This window comes from Schistocerca cancellata, chromosome 1 (assembly GCF_023864275.1).
Source record: "Schistocerca cancellata isolate TAMUIC-IGC-003103 chromosome 1, iqSchCanc2.1, whole genome shotgun sequence".
NCBI lineage: Eukaryota > Metazoa > Arthropoda > Insecta > Orthoptera > Acrididae > Schistocerca > Schistocerca cancellata.
Genome location: NC_064626.1, coordinates 1,203,612,852 through 1,203,637,473, shown reverse-complemented (window position 1 = coordinate 1,203,637,473; position 24,622 = coordinate 1,203,612,852).

Genomic DNA, 24,622 nt, shown 5'->3' with positions numbered 1-24,622 from the left:
AAAATACATCCTTTTCAAGCTATATAAGCATGATTTGACTCAACATGACAACTTTCTGGACTAAAATAGTATATTACAATAATATTTCAATAAAAAAAATATTATAAATATTCGGTCACCCCAGATAATTCACAATAATTAAAAATTAAAGTTTTTTTTTGTAAATAAATAACCTAGTATTCTTGTGGAAGTGTGCTCACTGTAAGTCGCAAAGAACTGATGATAAATATTGCACCACGAATGTAGTGGTGTCGACATGTTGGGAATGTGGATCTCACGGGGAGCGTGCAAGGGATAAGTCCCTGCAGAGGCACTATCCTCTGTGCACGCAGTGGCTCAGATGGATAGAGCGTCTGCCGTGTAAGCAGGAGATCCCGGGTTCGAGTAACGGTCGGGGCACACATTTTCAACATGTCCCCAATGAAGTTCATCAACGCCTGTTTGCAGCTAGGGTGTCCATTTCATTATCATTTCATTTCTAGCAAAGCTGCATGGTCATCCACGGTAACTGTTCTTTCGGGAACAGATACTGCCGTCATATATAGTTTTAAAAAAATGCTTAAAAATTATTTTTGCTTTCTCGGCAGAAACGTCTTTTAGTTTTCTTTACAGTTGTGGTGACTGGTAACGCATGCGAGACACCTCTTTTCACTTAGTACACTTTTTTAATAACACTTGCAATAATATTTAAATAAAGTTACTAGCAAAATAGTAAACTGTTCATTAAATAACTACACAAGTATGACAGTATGTGAGGTATTCATGCTGTATTGCCGGCCTTTGTGGTCGAGCGGTTCTAGGTTCGGAACAACGCGGCTGCTTCGGTCACCAGTTCGAATCCTGCCTCAGGCATGGATGTGTGTGATGTCCTTGGATTAGACAGGTTTAAGTAGTTCTAAGCCTAGGGGACTGATGACCTCAAATGTTAAGTCCCATAGTGCTTAGAGCCATTTAATTTCATGCTTTATTAATTTGCTGTGTAATGCTGCGGATAAAATGATGTTCTAACAGACATCTGCGTAATAAAAAAGACATAAAAAACGTCGTAAGTCAATAAAACAGGAACAGATCAGTGAATTTCAGGGATGAGAACTATCGCGCAATCACCTGAGGTATCGTTTGATGAAATTGCATGAAACATTTAAAAGTTTTTAATTCAGTGGTTCGCTGTGAAAATGTCTTTCGGTGTGAAATTTTATGCCTGTAGTTCTGAAGATATTGCAATATTGTTACACCATTTTTCTGAGACAACAGATTTATTCAGATTTGCTTCAATACATCACCGCAAATTATTATATATTCTCAGATAGCTGTAAGATGCCATCCTCCAGCTTATCTCACACTCCGCTAGTTTTGGCGCATCCCCTGCTCAAAAGCCATGTTAGAAAAAGCCGTGCAAATTGCAAGCTTTGGGATTTATCCATTTCTGGAGAAGCTGCTGGTCTTTGTACTTGTACTCCCGGGCTACCGTTCACCTAGCCGCAACTGCCGCGGCGAGTGCTCATCTTACTCGTACCAATACTGGGCGGCCCATTAGCTCGCCTACAGACTCATAAAATTACAGTTCCGCTGGTGCTAGTATGCTGTTGCCTTCATTTTAGATTTGAAATGACTCACCCTATCAATTATAGCGCGACTTACGGTTCAACATGGCTTCCAAACTACGCTGCAACTCGGTATTTTTCACAGAAACAAACATTGCCAGATGGGAAAGAAATGAATACTATGGTGAGTAACTCTATACAAAATTTCACCGAAATTCATTAATCGTTTGCCTATCATACCTCATGTGTCACTGTGAAACTGTCACATTGCCCTAGAATCCACAAAAAACTGTTATTCCTACTTGCTTATTTGCAGTATTTCTTTGATGTGGGATGATTTTTGCCTCAGTATAGTTACGAATCGGTTGATATTTCTGAACTACTTCGTAAACATTATCTGCCAAACATTCTGCTTCATTAATTGTTCTATGTGCTTCTTTATTACCTAAGAAGGTAATAATGATGGGTGATACAGGGCGTCAAATTATAAGTTATGTTTTGCGTATCCTGCTATATCGCCATCAGTAGACGTCCCTCCATCCACACAAATCTGCGACGTGTCGAGAAAAATAATATTAAGGGAGGCGTTGATTTCAGTCTCTAGTTAAGAACGTTTAGATCGGACGATGTTATTAAGGCCTAGTACGTTTTCGTCTCGGTAACTGAATGTGGCTAATAATTCTGGCAAAACATCGTCTTGTATTTTATTTTATTATGAGATTCACCCACAGTCCTGTGGGAATAACGGTACAGCATTTTTGGTTTGGAGCTACAAAAATGGCTCTGAGCACTATGGGACTTAACATCTATGGTCATCAGTCCCCTAGAACTTAGAACTACTTAAACCTAACTAACCTAAGTACAGCACACAACACCCAGCCATCACGAGGCAGAGAAAATCCCTGACCCCGCCGGGAATCGAACCCGGGAACCCGGGCGTGGGAAGCGAATTTGGAGCTACAGAAGAATGTTCAAAGTTAGGTGGACGGATGACGTAAGCAAAGAGGAGTCTCTCTGCAGGATGGCAAAGAAAAAATATGGGGAAAGCACTGATGGTAGGACACCTGTTACGACGTCAGGGAATACCTGTAATTGTACTAGTGGGAGATGTAGAGGTTAAAAGCTGTAGAGTGCGCAGCTCGTGGTCTTGCAGTTGCGTTCTCGCTTCCCGAGCGCAGGGTCCTCTGTTCGATTCCCGACGGGGTCAGGGATTTTCACTTGCCTCGATATGACTAGGTGATTGTGCTGTCCTCATCATTTCATCATCATTCACGAAAGTGTCGAAATTGGACTTAGTGGACTGAGCAAAGGGAGGGAAATTGTACGGGCGCTGATAGCCGCGCAGTTGAGCGCCCCACAAACAGAAATTTATTATCATCATCTTCATCAAAAACTGTAAAAGAAGACAGAAATTGTAATACACCCAGCAAATAATTAAGTACGTATGGTGCAGTTGCTACTCTGAGATGAAAAGTTTGCCGCAGGAAAGGAATTAGTAGTGGGCAGCTTAAAACCAGTCAGAAGACTGATGACTCAGAAAATCATAGGCTTTCTTCAAACCCTACTTCCCGGAAAGTAATTAAATATTCCGCTGATTAACCGATACTTAACCTATTGTTTAGAAAATCCCGCTCTGAAACGTAAGTTTATGATCTCACGTTGGTCTGTAGGAACTCTAGACGAAATACGGAAAAAAATGCAGATTACGTGCCCTCAATGATGCAACGGTGATGAAGGAACAACACTGATTATCATTGCTCGGGGTGCCTGAGCTCAATGGTAGCGTACGGTACGACACTCAGCCACCCTGAGACATTCGCAGCGATAGGTTGTCGCAACGGTTGTGAGTATTACATCAGCAATGACTGCTCTCGTCACTCTGAAAATGTGTGCCATGAATCTCACCGTGAGACAGCTTGCCATAAGAAAATCGAAAACGGAGGTTCCAGGAAACGTGAGCCATATCTTAGAAACTGGATACCTGAGGAATGATAGCGGATTTAGAACGGTGGAAATACAGGACAGCAAGCACACATTTCTATTCTGCATATCAAAGAGATACTAAAGTATAATCAAACAGAGGTATGGTCAATTTTATGACAGGATAAAGCCCATACCCCAATACTTATTTAAAAATGGAAGGAATTCATCGGTACTGTGCGACTGTGGCGGTGTAGGGACCCAAGGGGATGTGATACTCACAAGCCCTCAAATGTTTTTTTCATTTCAGTCTTTGACCACAATATCAATTCCTTAGACGATGATCGGTTTCAGTCCGTTTTCTACACCATATCCTAAAGTGATAAAGCCATAATGGCAGCGTCAAAACATATAAGTATAATCAGCACACCATCGTCACATAGATATAAAATAAGGTGCGGAATAGGCCACATCGTCCACACAGTCATTATAATGCCAGTTGCAAGAAGACGTCTCCACAGAGATACTGACGACTCCCAAAGTCATGATAAGCTGCATAACAATGACCGGTATCGAGAAGCGATCAGATAAAATTAAACGTGCTGTATTATCTGCCCAAAATTGATTGTTGAGAAACGATCAGATAAAATTAGATGTGCCGTTTTATCTGTCCGAAACCGCTTAATTTCATCTATCAGTGCTCAGTGTCAGTGTTCTGGGTACTTCATGTGGCAATGTAACATCTCTTTAGATAAAACCACAAAGATGAACTCTTGTGCATCATTGAACAGACATTAAGTGACATCATAATAATATTAACGTCATGTGATATTCCTGCTTAAGGACTCCCATGTACAATGCTATGTCAGTGTTTGCGCTGTTGTGGCAAGTACATCGAATGAACAGTAAAAAGCTACTTCTTTTAATTGCACTTGTAAAAGATCTTCGGAAAATTAACATCTGCAGAACCAATTACGTGTAGCTAATCTTTTTTTCTGCAAAGATGTAATTATTTTATCTGTAAAAAAGCAACGTAGATTGTTTCAGACTACCAGTTTAATAAGTCACAGCTGCAAAATACTAACGCGAATTCTTTACAGACGAATGGAAAAACTGGTAGAAGCCGACCTCGGGGAAGATCGGTTTGGATTCCGTAGAAATGTTGGAACACGTGAGGCAATGCTGATCCTACGACTTATCTTAGAAGCTAGATTAAGGAAAGGCAAACCTACGTTTCTAGCATTTGTAGACTTAGAGAAAGCTTTTGACAACGTTGACTGGAATACTCTTTCAAATTCTGAAAGTGGCAGGGGTAAAAGACTGGGAACGAATGGGTATTTACAATTTGCACAGAAATCAGATGGCAGTAATAAGAGTCGAAGGACATGAAAGGGAAGCAGTGGTTGGGAAGGGAGTGAGACAGGGTTGTAGTGTCTCTCCGATGCTATTCAATCTGTACATTGAAAAAGCAGTAAAGGAAACAAAAGAAAAGTTCGGAGTAGGTATTAAAATCCATGGAGAAGAAATAAAAACTTTGAGGCTCGCCGATGACACTGTAATTCTCTCAGAAACGGAATGGACAGTGTCTTGAAAGGAGAGTATAAAATGAACATCAACAAAAGTAAAACAAGGATAATGGAATGTAGTCGAATGAAGTCGGGTAATGCAGAGGGAATTAGATTACGAAATGAGACACTTAAAGTAGTAAAGGAGTTTTGCTATTTGGGCAGCAAAATAACTAATGATGGTCGAAGTAGAGAGGATATAAAATGTAGACTGGCAATGGCAAGGAAATCATTTCTGAAGTAGAGAAATTTGTTAACATCGAGTATTGATTTAAGTGTTAGGCTGTCGTTTCTGAAAGTATTTGTATGGAGTGTAGCCTTGTATGGAAGTGAAACGTGGACGATAAATAGTTTAGACAAGAAGAGAATTGAAACTTTAGAAATGTGGTGCTACAGAAGAATGCTGAAGATTAGATGGGTAGATCGCATAACTAATGAGGAGGTATTGAATAGAATTGGAGAGATGAGAAATATGTGGCACAACTTGATTAGAGGAAGGGATCGGTTGGTAGGACTTGTTCTGAGGCATCAAGGGATCACCAATTTAGTACTGGAGGGCAGCGTGGAGGGTAAAAATCGTAGAGGGAGACCAAGAGATGAGTACACTAAGCAGATTCAGAAGGATGTAGTCTGCAGTAGGTACTGGGAGATGAAGAAGCTTGCACAGGATAGGTTAGCATGGAGAGCTGCATTAAACCAGTCTCAGGATTGAAGACCACAATAACAGCAACAAGTGGTCCTTTACGTTTCGAATTTCGTTTTATTTTTAAAATAACCAACCTGTCAGTTCTCTTGTCTTAATCACGTGATGACAGTTGTTTCTGTTATGAGAATGTTGCTTACAATAAGCACACCAGTAAAGATATATATATATATATATATATATATATATATATATATATATATATATATATATTTTATTTTGGGACATATTCTTCTGCCTGTGCGGGAGTGGTTTATGGTGTTGCTGTTTTGTTACTTTTTTATCAGTTTTAAGAAACCCCAATTAATATGCTTTCGATTGTTACTAACCGAAACAGCAGCCTAAATTTAACTTTTCTATGACCGTGGTTTAATAAACAAATAATAATCTGATTTAGCTTTTTTTGAGTCGTTTCTCATCAGGGACAGCTTCTCAGCAATGTTCAGAGAATGACAAAGGGTTCTGCAATAAGCAACACCAAGATCTTTCATATTTTGAATAAATACAGTTTTCAGGGAGGCTCTACTTTGGATGATGATAATGTTTGGTTTTTGGGGCGCTCAGCTGCGAGGTAATCACCGCCCCTACAAAGTTCCAATTTTTACACAGTCCCTTCTTTTTTACAGTCCAATCCACCCATAGTCACAAATGGTGACGAAATGAAGAGAACAACATAAACACCCAGTTCCCGGTCAGAGAAAATCTACAAACCGGCCGGTAATCGAACCGGGGACCCCGTGATAAAGAGGCAGCAACGCTAGCTACTAGAATACGAACTGCGGACAAGCACCACGATCGTCGCACAATTCTAATTACGGTTAATCTCATCACAAGTCAGAGTTCTTGGTATTAAGTCATACACTAAAAAGTATTAAAATAAATATTGTCAACACGAAAACTGGTTCGTGCTGAGGACATTAGAGCTGTACAGGTGAAATGTAAAAGGTGTAGTAGTCCGCATCTCAAACGGAATGGAAAGGCGAAAAGGTAAGAAGGTGGATGTCTTGGCGTGCCGCAGCTACGTAGAACAAAGAAGACTGAAGTTAGTGTGCAGGCAGCAGTGACAGAGTAAATATCTAAGGCTTAGCGTAAGAGTGGCTTATGCGTCAGTCATTGCGTAGACAGCCTCGGATGGTGACTGCTGTTTTATAGTAGCAATCCATTTAAAATTGGGCTATATGATATACTGGGGGATTCTAATTGAAGTTAAACATACAAAACGCTGTAGAAATAACACCACAGTTCAGAATGACGTCAAATTGCTATGGAACATTTTCGTAGGGGCAAAACGTACGGCAGAAGGAAAAAAAAATAGTCTGAAAATTGATCAATAAATTGCGCTTTATGCGTCAGAACACGTAAATGAAAAACACTTATCATCAGCATGACCCACTGACGTTTATGAACGAGCCGGGTACGCAGCTACTCCTCTCGTGTTCCCCCTCTCGCGTCTGCGGCATTCGCCATGACTGCCTCGATGCAGGATCGCGCTCTTCTTGTAGGGCTGCATTACAAAAATGATGACTGTGCACACGTCGCTTCGCAAAAGTTCCGGACACTGAAGGCTTCGAGAAAAGGTGTTGATCCGATGACTGCTTTGGGTCTGGAGAAAATAATTCAGAAATTCGGAAAGACAGTTTCTTTTGGTGTGCAGCCTGGTAGAGGGAGGAAGCGAATTGATTAGACGTCAGTGGAAGCATGGCGAGAGCAGTGCATGAGGAGACGAGCTGTGGTGTGCATACGTGTAGTGCACTGAGAATTTCCCAAACACTGGACTTACCCGTGAGCATGGTGCGTAAAATTCTACGAAGAAACCTTCATTGCTGTCGTTGTTGTGGTCTTCAGTCCAGAGAATGGTTTGATAGAGCTCTCCATGCAACTCTATCCTGTGCAAGTTTCTTCATCTCCCAGTACCTACTGCAACCTACATCCTTCTCAATCTGTTTAGTGTATTCATCTCCTGGTCTTTCTCTACAATTTTTACCGTCCACGTTGCCCTCCAATACTAATTGGTGATCCCTTGATGTCTCAGAATATGCCCTACCAGCCGATCCCTTCCTCTAAGCGAGTTGTGCCACAGAATTCTCTTCTCTCCAATTCTATTCAATACCTCCTCATTAGTTATGCGTACTACCCATCTAATCTTTAACATTCTTCTGTAGCACCACATTTCTAAAGTTTCAATTCTCTTCTTGTCTAAACTATTTATCGTCCACGTTTCACTTCCATACATGGCTACACTCCATACAAATACTTTTAGAAACAAATTCCTGACACTTAAATCTATACTCGATGTTAACAAAGTTCTCTTCTTCAGAAACGCTTTCCTTGCCATTGCCAGTCTACATTTTATATCCTCTCTACTTCGACCATTATCAGTTATTTGCTCCCCAAATAGCAAAACTCATTTACTACTTTAAGCGTTTCATTTTCTAATCTAAGTCCCGCAGCATCACCCTCTTTAATTGGACTACATTTCATTATCCTTGTTTTGCTTTTGTTGATGTTCATCTTATATCCTCCCTTCAAGAGACTATCCATTCCGTTCTACTGCTCTTCCAAGTCCTTTGCTGTCTCTGACAGAATTACAATGTCATCGGAGAACCTTAAAGTTTTTATTTCTTCTCCATGGATTTTACTTCCTACTCCGAATTTTTCTTTTGTTTCCTTTACTGCTTGCTCAATGTACGGACTGAATAACATCGGGGAGAGGGTACAACCCTGTTTCAATCCCTTCCCAACCACTGCTTCCCTTTCATGCCCCTCGACTCTTATTACTGCCATCTGGTTTATGTACAAGTTGTAAATAGCCCTTCGCTCCCTGTATTTTACCCCTGTCACCTTCAGAATTTTAAAGAAAGTATTCCAGTCAACGTTGTCAAAACTTTCTCTAAGTCTACAAATGCTAGAAATGTAGGTTTTCCTTTCCTTAATCTATTTTCTAAGATAAGTCGTAGGGTCAGTATTGCCTCACTTGTTCCAACACTTCTACGGAATCCAAACTGATCTTCCCCGAGGTCGGCCCCTATCAGTTTTTCCACTCGTCTGTAAAGGATTTGTGTTAGTATTTTGCAGCCGTGGCTTATAAACTCATAGTTCAGTAATTTTCATATCTGTTAACACCTGCTTTCTTTGGGATTAGAATTATTACATTCTTCTTGAAGTCTGAGGGTATTTCACCTGTCTCATACAGCTTGCTCACTAGATGGTAGAGTTTTGTTAGGCCTGGCTCTCCCAAGGTTGTCAGTAGGTCTAATGGAATGTTGTCTACTCCCGGGGCCTTGTTTCGACTTAGATCTTTCAGTGCTCTGTCGAACTCTTCACGCAGTATCGTATCTCCTGTATCATCTTCATCTATATTCTCTTCCATTTCTATAACATTGCCCTCAAGAACATCGCCATTGTATAGAACCTCTATACAGGTGGGTCCATTGTTTGTGACCGGGCCAAATATATTACGAAATAAGCGTCAAACGAAAAAAATACAAAGAACGAAACTTGTCTAGCTTGAAGGGGGAAACCAGATGGCACTATGGTTGGCCCGCTAGATGGCGCTGCCATAGGTAAAAAAGAATGGCTCTGAGCACTATGGGACTTAACTTCTGAGGTTATAAGTTCACTAGAACTTAGAACTACCTAAACCCAACTAACCTAAGGACATCACACACATCCATGCCCGAGGAAGGATTCTAACCTGCGACCTTAGCGGTCGCGTGGTTCGAGACGCTAGCGCCTAGAACCGCTCGACCACCCCGGCTGGCTGCCATACATCAAATGGATATCAACCGCGTTTTTTTAAATAGGAACCTCCATTTTTATTACATATTCGTATACTACGTAAAGAAACGTTAATGTTTTAGTTGGACCACTTTTTCCGCTTTCTGCTAGATGGCACTGTAATAGTCACAAACATATGGCTCACAATTTTAGACGAACGGTCGGTAACATGTAGGTTTTTTAAATTAAAATAGAGAACATAGGTACGTTTGAACATTTTATTTCGGTTGTTCCAATGTGATTCATGTACCTTTGCGAACTTATCATTTCTGAGAACGCATGCTGTTACAGCGTGATTACCTGTAAATACCACATTAATGCAATAAAAGCTCAAAATCAGGTCCGTCAACCTCAATGCATTTGGAAATATGTGTAACGACATTCCGTTCAACAGCGAGTAGTTCGCCTTCCGTAGTGTTCGCACTTGCATTGACAATGCGCTGACGCATGTTGTCAGGTGTTGTCGGTGGATCACGGTAGCAAATATCCTTCAACGTGCTCCGACGACCAAACCACCTGTCATGAAATATGCTATTCAATACCGCTTCAACCGCACGCGAACTATGTGCTGGACATCCTTCATGTTGGAAGTAAATCGCCATTCTGCATGCTCGAACATCTTGTAGAAACATCGGTAGAACATTGCGTAGTAAATCAGCCTACATTGCACCATTTAGATTACCATCGATAAAATGGGGGCCAATTATCCTTCCTGCCATAATGCCGCACCATACATTAACCCGCCAAGGTCGCTGATGTTCCACTTGTCGCAGCCATCGTGGATTTCCGTTGCCCAATAGTGCATATTATGCCAGTTTACGTTACCGCTGTTGGTGAATGACGCTTCGTCGTTAAACAGAACGTGTGCAAAAAAATCTGTCATCCTCCCGTTATTTCTCTTGTGCCCGGTGGCAGAACTGTACACGACGTTCATAGTCGTCGCCATGCAATTCCTGGTGCATATAAATATGATACGGGTGCAATCGATGTTGATGTAGAATTCTCAACACCGACGTTTTTGAGATTCCCTATTCTCGCGCAATTTGTCTGCTACAGCTGTGCGGATTAGCCGCGACAGCAGCTGAAATACCTACTTGGGCATCATCATTTGTTGTAGGTCATGGTTGACGTTTCACATTTGGCTGAAAACTTCCTGTTTCCTTAAACAACGTAGCTATCCGGCGAACGGTACAGACACTTGGATGATATTGTCCTGGATACCGAGCAGCATACATAGTACACGCCCGTTGGGCATTTTGATCACAATACCCACACATCAACACGATATCGACCTTTTCCACAATTAGTAAACGGTCCATTTTAACACGGGTTATGTATCACGAAGCAAATACCGTCCGCACTGGCGGAATGTTACGTGATACCACGTACTTGTACGTTTGTTACTATTACAGCGTCATCTATCACAAAGCGAAAAAAGTTTTCCACTGAAACATTCATATTTCTTTACGTACTACACGAATATGTAATAAGAAATGGGGGTTCTTATTTAAACAACTGCAGTTTATATCCGTTTGACCTATGGGAGCGCCATCTAGTGGGCCTACCATAGCAGCATCTGGTTTCCCTCTTCAAGCTAGACGAGTTTCGTTCTTTGTAGTTTTTTCGTTTCATGCTCATTTCGAGAGATATTTGGCCCGGTCACTACCAACGGACCACCCTGTATACTCCTCCCACCTTTCTACTCTCCCTTCTTTGCGTAGAACTGGGTTTCCATCTGAGCTCTTGATATTCACGCAAGTGGTTCTCTTTTCTCCAAAGGTCTCTTTAATTTTCCTGTAGGCAGTATCTATCTTACCCCTCGTGATATGCGCCTCTACATTCTTACATTTGTCCACTACACATCCCTGCTTAGCTATTTTGCACTTCCTGTCGATCTCATTCCTTTTTGCCTGCTTCATTTATTGTATTTTTATATTTTCTCCTTTCATTAATTAAATTCGATATGTCTTCTGTTACCCGAGGATTTCTATTACCCCTCGTCTTTTTACCTACTTGATCCTCTGCTACCTTCACTATTTCATCTCTCAAAGCTATTCATTCTTCTTCAGCTGTATTTCTTTGCCCCATTCTTGTCAATCGTTCCCTAATATTCTCCCTGCAGCTCTCTACAACCTCTGGTTCTTTCAGTTTATTCAGGTCCCATCTCCTCCTTTATCGCTACCCATTCAAAACTACCCATGTGTATGAGTTACTTCCTGTTGACGTGCCAGCTAGAGGGACCTTTGATTTAGAATTTCTTGCTCGCATGGAAGTGGAGAATGATGGGAAGCTTTTGTGGACAGGCTACTTCCATCTGACAGGCTTTTATCAATGCACATAATATGGGCTACGGAAAATCCACACGCAGATCCTTCGGTACCACTTCATCCTGAAAGGGTCATTGTGTGGTGCGAGTTCACGGCGTCATTTATCTCGGTGCCATGCTTTTTCGAAGAGAAAAGTGTTTCTGTTCCTGTTACCATTACTGTCACTAGTAAGCGCTGTGAATGTTTTTTGCGCAACCACGTAATTTCAGCTCTCGAACAGCGTGAATTTGTCTATGGGATCACTTTTATGCAAGATGGCGCACCTCCGCACATTGAAATTCAAATTAAGCAGCTGCTGTAGCGCCATTTCGAAAATGCTAGAATTATCAGCCGCCATTTTCCTACAGCCTGGCCGTCCCAATCACCTGAACTTTATCCGTGTGACTTCTGGTTGTGGGGCTATCTGAAAGGTGTTGTATTCAGTGTTATGATGGCAAACTTCGCTGCATTGAAGGCATACTTTGCGCAACACATTCTGAACGTGACCCCGGGAACACTTCGATCAGTTGTGGAACATGCTGTTTCTCGGCTTCAACTTGCTGCAGGAAACGATGGATAGCATTTTGAACATGTTTTGTTCCAGCCACACGGAAATTAATAATCCGATTTCATTTTGATTCATGTTTTTTAAGCGGTTTTTGGCCTGAGGACGATTAAAAACCTTTTGTTCTTATCCGATATGATATGACGTTGCCGTGGTGTATGGGCTTACGTAACTAACATTGTCACACCTGTACACCCATGCACACTGAGCAGTACTGTTTGTTTAACGTCAGACGTGCACCTCAGGCATTGTTGTATGATTCATTCGTCATTTGTAGCCGACCACTATTAAATAAAGATGCTTACAGCAGCATCTACTGGGACATCATGTAACGATTTACTTTTCTTTTGTTGTACGTTTTCCCCCCTTCTCCGATAATATTCCTTTGCAATTTGACGTCGTTCTGACCAGTGGTGATATCTCTACAACGGTTTGAATGTTTAACTTATAATCACCCTGTATTTATCCATCCTAATGAAAGTTTCCTTTAATTATCTTTTAGTTGGTTTTTGGACTCGTACTAGCTTAGTTGGTTGGTTGTAACTTTGCTGTTGTTGAGCTTTCGGTGACTTTGTGTATTTCTAATTGCGAGAGAAACCAAATATATCCGCCTTCAAAAATGCAACACGAATTTGGCACTGTATTAGAATCTTTGTAAAACAGTGTGCAAACTGATTAAATCCTGAGCTTTACTATTAATCTCTTTAATTAAACAAAGTGGTCCCTGTACGTTAATGACCCTGCCTAATAGTGCTGTTCGTCTAATGGTCCATGTATTTTGATCAGTTTCGTAGCAAATTGACCCTGAAATGGAAATATCTTACTTCGTATTGTAATTGCTTGGAAACGCGGTGCTTACTGCTCTCCGTGCGTCAGCTGCAAATTTCTAACTAGAGTTGCTGAGAGCTTAGTGCAATGCTCCAGACAACAAGTCAACTATTTTATACACATCGTTGAGCAAGGCAACATTTAAATGCAAAATGACTAGGATCAAGCATGTGGACAATTCTCTTAGGTACAATATTTCTTAAACAAACTGTTTGTAAATTGTTGTATTATTATTTGTGTGAAATTCATATTACAACACTCATTAACATTGACAAACGGGAATATTGGAATCAAACTATTCCACGCACAAATGTTAGATAAATAATTAGTAAACATAAATAATTAGCAGTGAAATTTCCTCAGTCTTTAATAAAAGAATCTAAAGTGTCCTCGTATAGGCGTCTCATTCAACAATGGTTCCAAACTAAGCGTGACTGCAATGCAACTAAACAAAAATTATTGCCTTTATTCCTCTTCGTATGCTTTGCTGATGTCATTAAATCTCATTTCATTCTAACTCACTAATCGAATTTTTCTCTTCTGTTTCACAATATTCAAACAAAAATCATTTTACTTAAACACAGATGCATTTATCTTCACATCTACACTACTGGCCATTAAAATTGCTACACCACGCAGATTACGTGCTACAGACGCGAAATTTAACCAACAGGAAGAAGATGCTGTGATATGCAAACGATTAGCTTTTCAGAGCATTCACACAAGGTTGGCGCCGGTGGCGACATCTACAACGTGCTCACATGAGGAAAGTTTCCAACCGATTTCTCATACACACACAGCAGTTGACCGACGTTGCCTGGTGAAACGCTGTTGTGATGCCTTGTGTAAGGAGGAGAAATGCGTACCATCACGTTTCCGACTTTGTTAAAGGTCGGATTGAAGCCTATCGCAATTGAGGTTTATCGTATCGCGACATTGCTGATCGCGCTGGTTGAGATCCAATGACTGTTAGCAGAATATGGAATCGGTGGGTTCAGAAGGCTAATACGGAACGCCGTGCAGGATCCCAACGACCTCGTATCACTAGCAGTCGAGATGACAAGCATCTTATCCGCATGGCTATAACGGATCGTGCAGCCACGTCTCGATCCCTGAGTTAACAGATGGGGACGTTTGCAAGACAACAACCATCTGCACGAACAGTTCGACGACGTTTGCAGCAGCATGGACTATCAGCTCGGATACCATGGTGCGGTTACCTTGACGCTGCATCACAGACAGGAGCGCCTGCGATGTTGTACTCAACGACGAACCTGGGTGTACGAATGGCAAAACGTCATTTTTTGAGATGAATCCAGGTCCTGTTTACAGCATCATCATGGTCGCATCCGCGTTTGGTGACATCACGGTGAACACACATTGAAAGCGTGTATTCGTCATCACGTAGATTTCAGCAGGATAATGCCCGACCGCATGTTGCAGGTCCTGTACGGCCTTTCTGGGTACAGAAAATGTTCGACTGCTGCCATGGCCAGCATATTCTCCAGATCTCTCACCAATTGAAAACATCTGGTCAATGGTGGCCGAGCAACGGGCTCGTCACAATGCGCCAGTCACTACTCTTGATGTACTGCGGTATCGTGTTGAAGCTGCACGAGCAGCTGTCCTGTACACGCCATCCAAGCTCTGTAGCGACACTTTTATTCTGAACAAAGACTGCGCGCTGACAATCAGAAAATTTAAAATGGTAGATTAGCGCTTGAGATATCCAAAGTATGTGCTAATTCCAGAAATGCAAATAACTAACTTGTAATAGAAGTGTTTCACTATATACAATTTGCGTGGCAGGTGCTAGCTCTCCCAGCCTGCATAGCATTACTTCGGAGTGTGTTGAGTACGTGCGATAACCAATACCAACAACCTGCCATACCAACCATTTTAGAAAAGAAGTAACACACGACGTTAAATATGGAAAAAAAATTTTTTTATTTTTTTGAGCTTTTCCTCATTACAGAGGCTTATCTCCAACATAATAATTTACTTGGAAAATACAATACAAAAAATAAACATTCTTAAACTATACTCTCAAAATATTTCTCCAGGTGTTTCGATCTTGCGTGTCCTCTTCCTCTGTGCCCATTCTCCTCATTGTGTGCTGTACATTTTGGAGCCAGATGGTCACAGGTCGTCCTCTTCTTCTTCTCCCCTCCGGTTCCCACTCCAGTATCAATTTTGGTATTCTGGCTTCCTCCATTCGTCGTACATGCCCGTACCACTGTAATTTCTTCCTATCCACTACGTCATATATTCTTTCTTTTATTTCCATTCTCCTTATTACTTCCGTGTTCCGTATCTTTTCTTTCCTGGAGATTCTTGCCGATCTTCTCCAAAAGTCCATCTCTAGAGCTTGTAATTTTTTAATGTGCTTCATGTTAATTGTCCAGGTCTCCGTTCCATACAGAACCACACTCTCTAATATGGATTTGTATATTAATTTTTTAGTTCTGCTCATTACATTCCTGCTCCATAAGACTGAGTTAAGCATCCCAATGACCCTCCGTCCGCTACTAATTCTTTTATTGATTGGAAAATGCCAAGACAAATTTTGCCCTAATAGCACTTACTAGTTTGGTCAATTGACCAATTCGCTGTAGGGGAATTTTTTGAAGTGGCCTTTAATCACAGAGCAGTGCATTTGACGAGGGCGACAGCGATGAACTCGGGTTTAATTATTTCGGTAGGAGGGAGGGTTGGGACGAGGTGATAACGAACGCGCGGAGAGGAGGGGGCACCGCGCCACTGCGGGGTCTCGTCAGCTGGCAACTGGCAGCTGGCAGCCGCGCGCCAGTCACCGTGCCATTAAAACTGCACGGCCGACACTCCTGCGGATGTCCGCCTCACGCGCCCACGGCGGCGGTCATTAAAAATATTGCGCCTCAGCGGCACCGGAGAACGACACAGTGGCCGCGTCACGCCTCCGAGCCGCCGGCAGCGCACTGCTGGCTGGAGGCTCGGACGATAGATTTGCGGGGAAGGCAAACGACAGCTGCAAGTGACGCTCTCTCGTGCCGTGTACGGTGAGTGGCCTAATCACAGTAGCAAGTCGAGATGTGGTCTCTACGACGAGTTGGAGGTGTTCTGGAGAGATACTGTGTAAGTAGGCTGTTTATGTGTTTGTATGTTGGTACCCCTGTGTAGCGCTCTGTATTAAGGGGCTCCGGAAAGGCTCAAAATCATGAAAAGTTCATTTTTTTTACTTTTTTGCGTTTTCTGAATCTGCAGACTATTACCTTTTCATAGATATATAATTTATTCAATCCCGAAGACTACAACTATTTTTAAATTTTTTTTGAAATGTGTTCTACATGGGCGTGACCCACTGTGGCGCTGTTAAACTGCTGTCAAATGGTGTTATTATTAACGTCCGTGTTCATCAGGTACATTTTAGTGATGTGAGATAAAGTATGTGTGGTGGCTAACCTATTTTCAGAGACTTAGCAGCACCTGAACTGTTGAAAAAGTGTATTCACGGAAAAACTCAAAACCCCAATGGAAGTGTAAATAGTGTTATATGGTCGAGAATCCCCAAGACTGTATTTGTTGGAATAGGAACACTTCACTTGGGTGTGTATGATGCTGTTGCGACTTTCAATGATGGCAACATTGTAAGGTGCAAGGTATTTAGAAATATGGGAATGAAGATAGGTTCTAACATGGTACGAGCGATGCTTGCTTTAGACAAGGAACGCCTTCGGGCTGCAGACAGGGCTGTAAAGAGTCTAGAAATACAAGCATGAGCAAACAGGAGGAGGAACAAGAGGAAGCTGGAGGAGGAGTTTGCAGAGGATGAAGATAATCCATCCTATTGACCTGGAATGCACTAAAAAGTTAATCCAATCTTTGTCGCTCGATTCCCAAAACTTTTATTTTCTCATACTAATTACATGTTTTCTAAGGATCTTCCAAACATATTTGTTTCAAACTTTCAGTAAATGTTACACAGTACCTTCTGCATAATTTAACACAGCCTTTTTCCAAGAAACTGTATATTTTTGAATATATAAATAAAAAATTGCAAAAAAATGTTGTGAATTTTCATTACAATTGAAAAAAAATCATCTTTAATAACTGAACTAAAATTTTGTAAATTCCCTATGTTAAGTTGTAGCCCATATTCCAATAAATAATCTGTAAAAAGTTCAACTTCCTACCTCAAATACTTTGTGAGGAAAGATGTAATTTATAAGCGTTATTTTAACATTGCAAGTATAGGGCGTTCCGGAGCCCCTTAAATCTGCGACTGCGCTGTGCGCGGTCTTTAAGAGACTCTCTGTGGCTGGTCGGAGTTGCAGTTGGAAGTGAACAGCCAGTAGTGATGGATGTTGGGTGAGAGTAGTCAGCAGTGATGGAAGGTTGGAGGGTAATCGCCAGCAGTAGTAGCAATTGGAGGTGAACAGCCAGGCAGTGATGGAAGTTAGAGGCTAATAATTAGCAGTGTTGGAGGTTTGCAGTATTAGCGTGAGCGGACGATCTAAACATGTCCGACTTGGAGATTGAATATCAATCATGATTATACAATTTTTGCAACTGGATGACACGGACGATTATATATTTCTTATGAACTGCATGTCATATTACACTAGTGGCCATTAAAATTGCTACACCACGTATTTGACGTGCTACAAACGCGAAAATTAACCCACAGGAAGAAGATGCTGTGCTATGCAAATGATTAGCTTTTCAGAGCATTCACTCAAGGTCGGCGCCGGTGGCGACACCTAAAACGCGCTGACATGGGGAAAGTTTCCAACTGATTTCTCATACACAAACAACAGTTGACCGGCGTTGCCTGGTGAAACGTCCTTGTGATGCCTCGTGTAAGGAGGAGAAATGCGTACCATCACGTTTCCGTCTTTGATAAAGGTCGGATTGTAGCCTATCGCGATTGCGGTTTATCGTATCGCGACATTGCTGCTTGCGTTGGTCGATATCCAATGACTGTTAGCAGAATATGGAATCTGGGTTGAGGAGGGTAATACGGAACGCCGTGCTGGATCGTATCACTAGCAGTCATGATGACACTCATCTTATCCGAATGGCTGTAACGGATCGTGCAGCTACGTCTCGATCCCTGAGTCAGCATATTGGGACGTTTGCAAGACAACAACCATCTGCACGAACAGTGCGACGACGTTTGCAGCAGCATGGACTATCAGTTCGGAGACCATGGCTGCGGTTAGCCTTGACGGTGCATCACAGACAGGATGTACTCAACGACGAACCCAGGTGCACGAATGGCAAAATGTCATTTTTTCGCATGAATCCAGGTTCTGTTTACAGCATCATGATGGTAGCATCAGTATTTGGCGACATCGCGGTGAACACACATTGGAAGCGTGTATTCGTCGTCGCCATCACCCGGCGTGATGGTATGGGGTGCCATTGGTTACACGTCTCGGTCACCTCTTGTTCGCATTGACGGCACTTTGAACAGTGGACGTTACATTTCAGATGTTCTACGACCAGTCGCTCTATCCTTCATTCAATCCCTGCGAAACCCTACATTTCAGCAGGATAATGCACTACCGCATGTTGCAGGTCCTGTGTGTGCCTTTCTGGATACTGAAACTGTTCGACTGCTGCCCCGGCCAGAGCATTCTTCCGATCTCTCACCAATTGAAAACGTCTGGTCAATGGTGAGCGAGCAACGGGCTCTTCACAATACGCCAGTCAATTCTCTTGATGATCTGTGGTATCGTGTTGCTGAATGGGCAGCTGTACCTGTGCACGCCATGCAAGCTGTGTTTTACTCAATTCCCAGGCGTATCAAGGCCGTTATTACGGCCAGAGGTGGTTGTTCTGGGTACTCATTTCTCAGGATCTATGCACCCAAACTGCGTGAAAATGAAATCACATGTCAGTTCTAGTGCAGTATATTTCTTCTTGGTGTAGCAATTTTAATGGTCAGTAGCGTATTAAGGTAAAAATACATTGGTTGCTTTGCAACAAAATCTTTCGTTTGCTAACCATATAGCTATTAGTAATTAGAGCCTACAGTAGTTTGAATCTTTTATTTAGCTGGATGTGTCGGCGCTTGCTGTATTGCAGTAGTTCGTGCAATGAAGATTTTTGTGAGGCAAGTGACTTATGAAATGTATAGGTTATTCTCAGGATTATATCTTAATCAAGGCTATTCTTTTGAGTTAATTTGATAGCAGTCAGATCGCATTACCGTTGAATTTCGTGGGTAATTATTGCATAGGAAAAGTTTGAGTTCTGTTAGTCAGGGCAAATTGAGTAGGTCAGTGTTGTAATGTTAAAGACCAGCAAAGTGACACTTGCATTCAGTCTCACTCAGCAGTTTAAGAACATGAGTAAGCATTCTGGAGTTTCAGAATTATATAATTAAGAAGTTTCAACTTCCGAGTTATTGTAATTTAAGTAAAAATGTTATTTAAATGAAGAAGTTTCAACTGATTCACATATCTTGCAGTGATACACGAAACTGGTCTTGCATCCTTGAAGCTGGGTCCATCGTGCTTATACAGGGTGAAAAGTATTTAAACCGACAAACTCTGGGAGGTTGTAGGGGACATCAAAACAACTATTTTTCCCTAATGTCATTTTTTCCTATGAGGATTATTTAAACCGGTGGACGCCGTACTACGTAGCGCACCACAACGGACGAGCTGCACAGGGATTTATCAACAACAATATCCCAATCGCCGTATCCCGCATCTTACAAACTTTGCTGCTGTGTACCAACGTCTGCGTGAGACCGGGTCATTTAGCAGATTACCTGGACAGGGACGCCACCGCACGGTAAGAACGATCCAATTTGAGGAACCTGTCCTGCAGCATGTGGAGCGGGATCCTTCAATCAGCACTCGTGCAATTGCACGTAACATGGGGACGAATCAGGCGAATGTAAGAACAGTTCTTCGAGAGAAATTGTTACGTCCATTCCACTTACAGCGTGTCCACAACCAGGAACCAGTTGATTATCCACCCAGAGCACAGTTTTCGCAGTGGTACCTGGAACAGTGTGAAATGCATCCTACATTTCCATCCTCTGTGTTGTTTACCGATGAAGCAACGTTCGGGCGTGATGGAGTGTTCAACATGAACAATTCGCATGTTTGGAGTGAGGATAACCCACATGCCACAGTTACTAGCGCTCATAAAGTGTGGTTCTTCGTTAATGTGTGAGTCGGTGTTGTTGTGGACTGTTTAATTGGGCCGTATCTGCTGCCTAGGCCGATAAATGGCAGGCACTATTACAATTTTCTCGCCAGAGCATTGCCAGAATTGCTGGAAGACGTCCCGCTCCCTACAAGACAACGCATGTGGTTCCAACATGACGGGGTGCCGGCACATTTCAGTCGTCGTGTGCTTCGATTCCTGTACCGACGGTTCCCAGAAACGTGGATTGGCAGAGGTGGCCCTGTGCCATGGCCTGCTCGATCCCCAAATATGCCCCTCTGAACTTTTTTATGTGGGGAGAGATGCGCAATCTTGTTTACGCAACTCCTGTTGCATCAGAAGAGGATCTGGTTGCCCCGATAGGAGCAGCAGCAGGAATAATTCAGGATATTCCTGGAAATTCTGCCCGTGTCAGACTGAACATGATCCCACGGTGTACCCTTTGTTTAGTGTCAATGGAGGCATTTGTGAAAATATACTGTAATTGAAATTGGGTTGTGTTAATGTGTTGTGTCTTGGTCACAAAAAATTGAAAAGTGTTTGTTGGTTTAATTAATTTGCCGCCAGAGAAATCGTCCTCTACCGGTTTAAATACTCCTCAAAAAATGGCTCTGAGCACTATGGGACTCAACATCTTAGGTCATCAGTCCCCTAGAACTTAGAACTACTTAAACCTAACTAACCTAAGGACATCACACACACCCATGCCCGAGGCAGGATTCGAACCTGCGACCGTAGATAGGAAAAAATGACATTAGGGAAAAATATTTGTTTTGATGTCCCCTACAAACTCCCAGAATTTGTCGGTTTAAATACTTTCCACCCTGTATATCTGCAGTATCCCACAAACGCTCGAGTTTGTTGAGCTAGGGAAGCTGAGCCATGGTCTATCCAGCCAATTACGCGCAACCGAGGAGCAGTGAAATGTCGCATTTTCTTGTCGAAACACACCAAGCAGACAACGGAGTATAAAAGCCACCAGGTGAACCCAACCCAGATCACAGCTGAACCATCTTCCACCACTAACTAATGTCGGAGCTGTTCAAAAATGTTCAAATGTGTGTGAATTCCTAAGGCACAAAACTGCTGAGGCCATCGGTTCCTAGACGTACACACTACTTGAACTAACTTACACTAACTGATGCTAAGAACAACACACACACACACCCATGCCCGAGGGAGGACTCGAACCTGCGGTGGGAGGGACTGCGCAATCCTTGACATGGCGCCTCAAACCACGCGGCCACTCCACATGGCTCGGAGCTGTCTTGGGGAGAGAACGAGAGCTCCAAGCCCTAATAAAAAGCACTGCAATCGAAATTTTGTAGCTACGGAAAGCTGCTTAAAGCAGGAAATAAGTTTAGCAGAAATTTCTACAAAGGACCTAAACGTGCTCAGAAAGGATTGATTAAACATGTTGGTTGTACAGTGATTATTGCGATCAGGACTACTTTATTTTACAGTGAAATTGCAGTAGATAGTTCCTGTGAGTTAGTATGGGTGGAGATAATAGTTGGCAATCAGGATAAATTAATAATTGATTCTTATTACCGACCCTACCCCTTCCTCCGATTTAGATGAGAAGTTGCTGAACAGTGCGAAGAAAACTTGAGTGTCATTTCAAGTAAGTACCTCACTCACACAGTTACAAGTGGTAACTGCATTCTACCACCGGTATGTTGGTGAAAATACGTTTTTAAAGTGGGTGATGGGAATAAAACGTCGTCGTAAGTCGTACTGAGTGCATTCTCAGGAAATTATTCAGAACAACTAGTTCAGGAGTTTATTGAAACGTAGATGGTTGCGAAAATGTACTTGGCCGCTTAGCAACACCTAATCCTGAGCAGACAGTGAGTATCTTGACGGATGCACGGACGGGTCTTCAGAAGGTTGTTCAGCTGGACTGAAAACCGTAACAAGTAGTTCCACCAAAAACAAACGCAAAATACTTCTATTTAGGAAAATCTAATAAAAATTCAATTGACACTTTTCTAACAGACAGACCTCACTCCTCGAAATCTGACAGTGTAAGCGTAGCCCAGAAGTGGCTAAAATTCAGAGGAATAGTATAGATGACAAATGGAAGATATACACCAAATAAATTAATAAGAGATGGTATAGATCCCCCATGGAACACAAAACAGGTCAGATCACTATGGCGGAAGCAACGAAAAAAGCATGGCATATTTAAAAGAACACAAAATTCGCAAGATTCGCGAAGTTTTACAGAAGCTCGAAATCTAGCGCGAACTTCGATGCAAGATATCTTTGATAGTTCCCACATCGAATCTTCGTCTCGAAATCTGGCAGAAAAGCCAAAGAAATTCTGAGTATATGTATGCCAGTCGGAAGACAAAATTACTACCTTCAGTGCTCGATAACAATGATAATGTTATTGATGATAGTGCCACTAAAGCAGAGTTACTAATCATGGTTTTTCGAAATTCCTTCATAAATGAAAACGAAGTAAATATTCGAGAAGTCTAATGATGAAAATCTGCCAACGTGAATAACTTAGAAGTAGATGTCCTCGGTGTAGCTTAAGACACTGAAGAAAAGCAAGGTTTCCGGTCCAGATTATATGGCAGTCATATTCCTATACTAATAGAATAGCTCTATATTTAGGAATGATATACATTCGCCGCTCGTAGAAAGATTAATACATAAAGACTGGAAGTTGCATAGGTCACAGAAATACCCCAGGAAGAAAATAGGAGTAATCAAATATATTACAAATCCATATCACTGACGTCGATTTGCAGTAGGATTTAGACACATACTGCGCTCGAACATCATGAATGACCTCGGAGAATACCATTTCTTGGCAAATAGAAAACACGGTTTCAGAAAATAATGTTTTTGTGAAACACAACTAGCCCTTTATTCTCACTACGTATTGAGTGTCGCCGACAAGGGAGGTCAAATTGGTTAAACATTTACAGAATTACAGATAGTTTTGACACTGTTCCTCACAAGTGACTTCTGATTAAATTGCGTGCCTATAGAGTTGTGTAACTGGATTTGTGCTTTTCTGTCAGAAGGGTCACCGTTCGTAATATTTGACGGGAAGTCATCGAGTGAAACGGAAATAATATCTGGCGTCTCTCAAGAAATTGTTATAGGCCCTCTCCTGTACCTGATCTACATAAACGATATAGGAGGCATTCTCTTACATTGTTTGGAGATGATACGGTCATTTCCTGTCATGTAAAGTCTTCAGATTATCGAAACTAAATGTGAGTGGAACGGTAGAGATGAAGATGAACCCTCTGCCAGATATTGTAGAGTAATCTTGTAGGCGTGGATGTAAGTGTCTGGACAAAGTCTTGTTGACATAGGTCCATAGTCTCGTGGGTCATATGTCACGGTCTCACGCATCCGTCTGTTCATACACTTGACACTAGGATTCATTGCGCCGCGCTACAAGCAGCCACTCTCTACGTGGTCCAGTCGAGATATTCACTGGCACTTGGCAGCCTATCAGCTATGTCAAGTTGTCAGGAAAGAGAAGTAATTCGGTCGTCGACGGTCAGAAAGTACGTGGTGCGTTTCCCTAAGTATTGTGCTTCGAAAAACGTGTCTTCCATGTCCCAATTAATATCGGCAGTGATCTGACTGTCGATGGCCACGTGTTGACGTTGGAACGGCGACGTGACTTCGTTTCGCCAGATAGTTGTGGTCGTTCTGAGCGGTGGCTTATGCGCCTGGAAACATTGTCTCTACGTTATTTTAGCTACATTTTAGTTACTGTTGTCGTCGGAAATCTGAATTGTCCAATATACTATGACCAATATGACTTGCACCGGTTATAATATCTCCTTAAACGTAAATTAATTTCTATGTGAACTGCTAGCTGCAGAAAGGGAACAAGCTTATTTTCACAAAGTTTGCAAAAGAAACAAAGCCAGGCTTTTGTGTAATAATATATGGTTGTACGTTGCATTACATTATGTAAGTTTTATCGAAGTCTTATTTCAGCCAACTAAAAAGAGCGTTAGTTGCAGCTGCACATGTTCCCGTTTTACACATTTTTTCTTCAAACTTAATACATTTTAAACATTCTTACACCAAATTACGTTCATTGACCTAGACATAATCTTAAATTTCATCCCTGTTTTATGTCGGATGTGATAAAACTGCATTCCTAAATTGCATCTTTCCATCCAGAATGTAAATTAAACTATTTTTGATATCGTCCTTTCTTTGAATTGTTTGTGGGTGGTTTGGATTTATAGGCAGTTTCCTTGAGA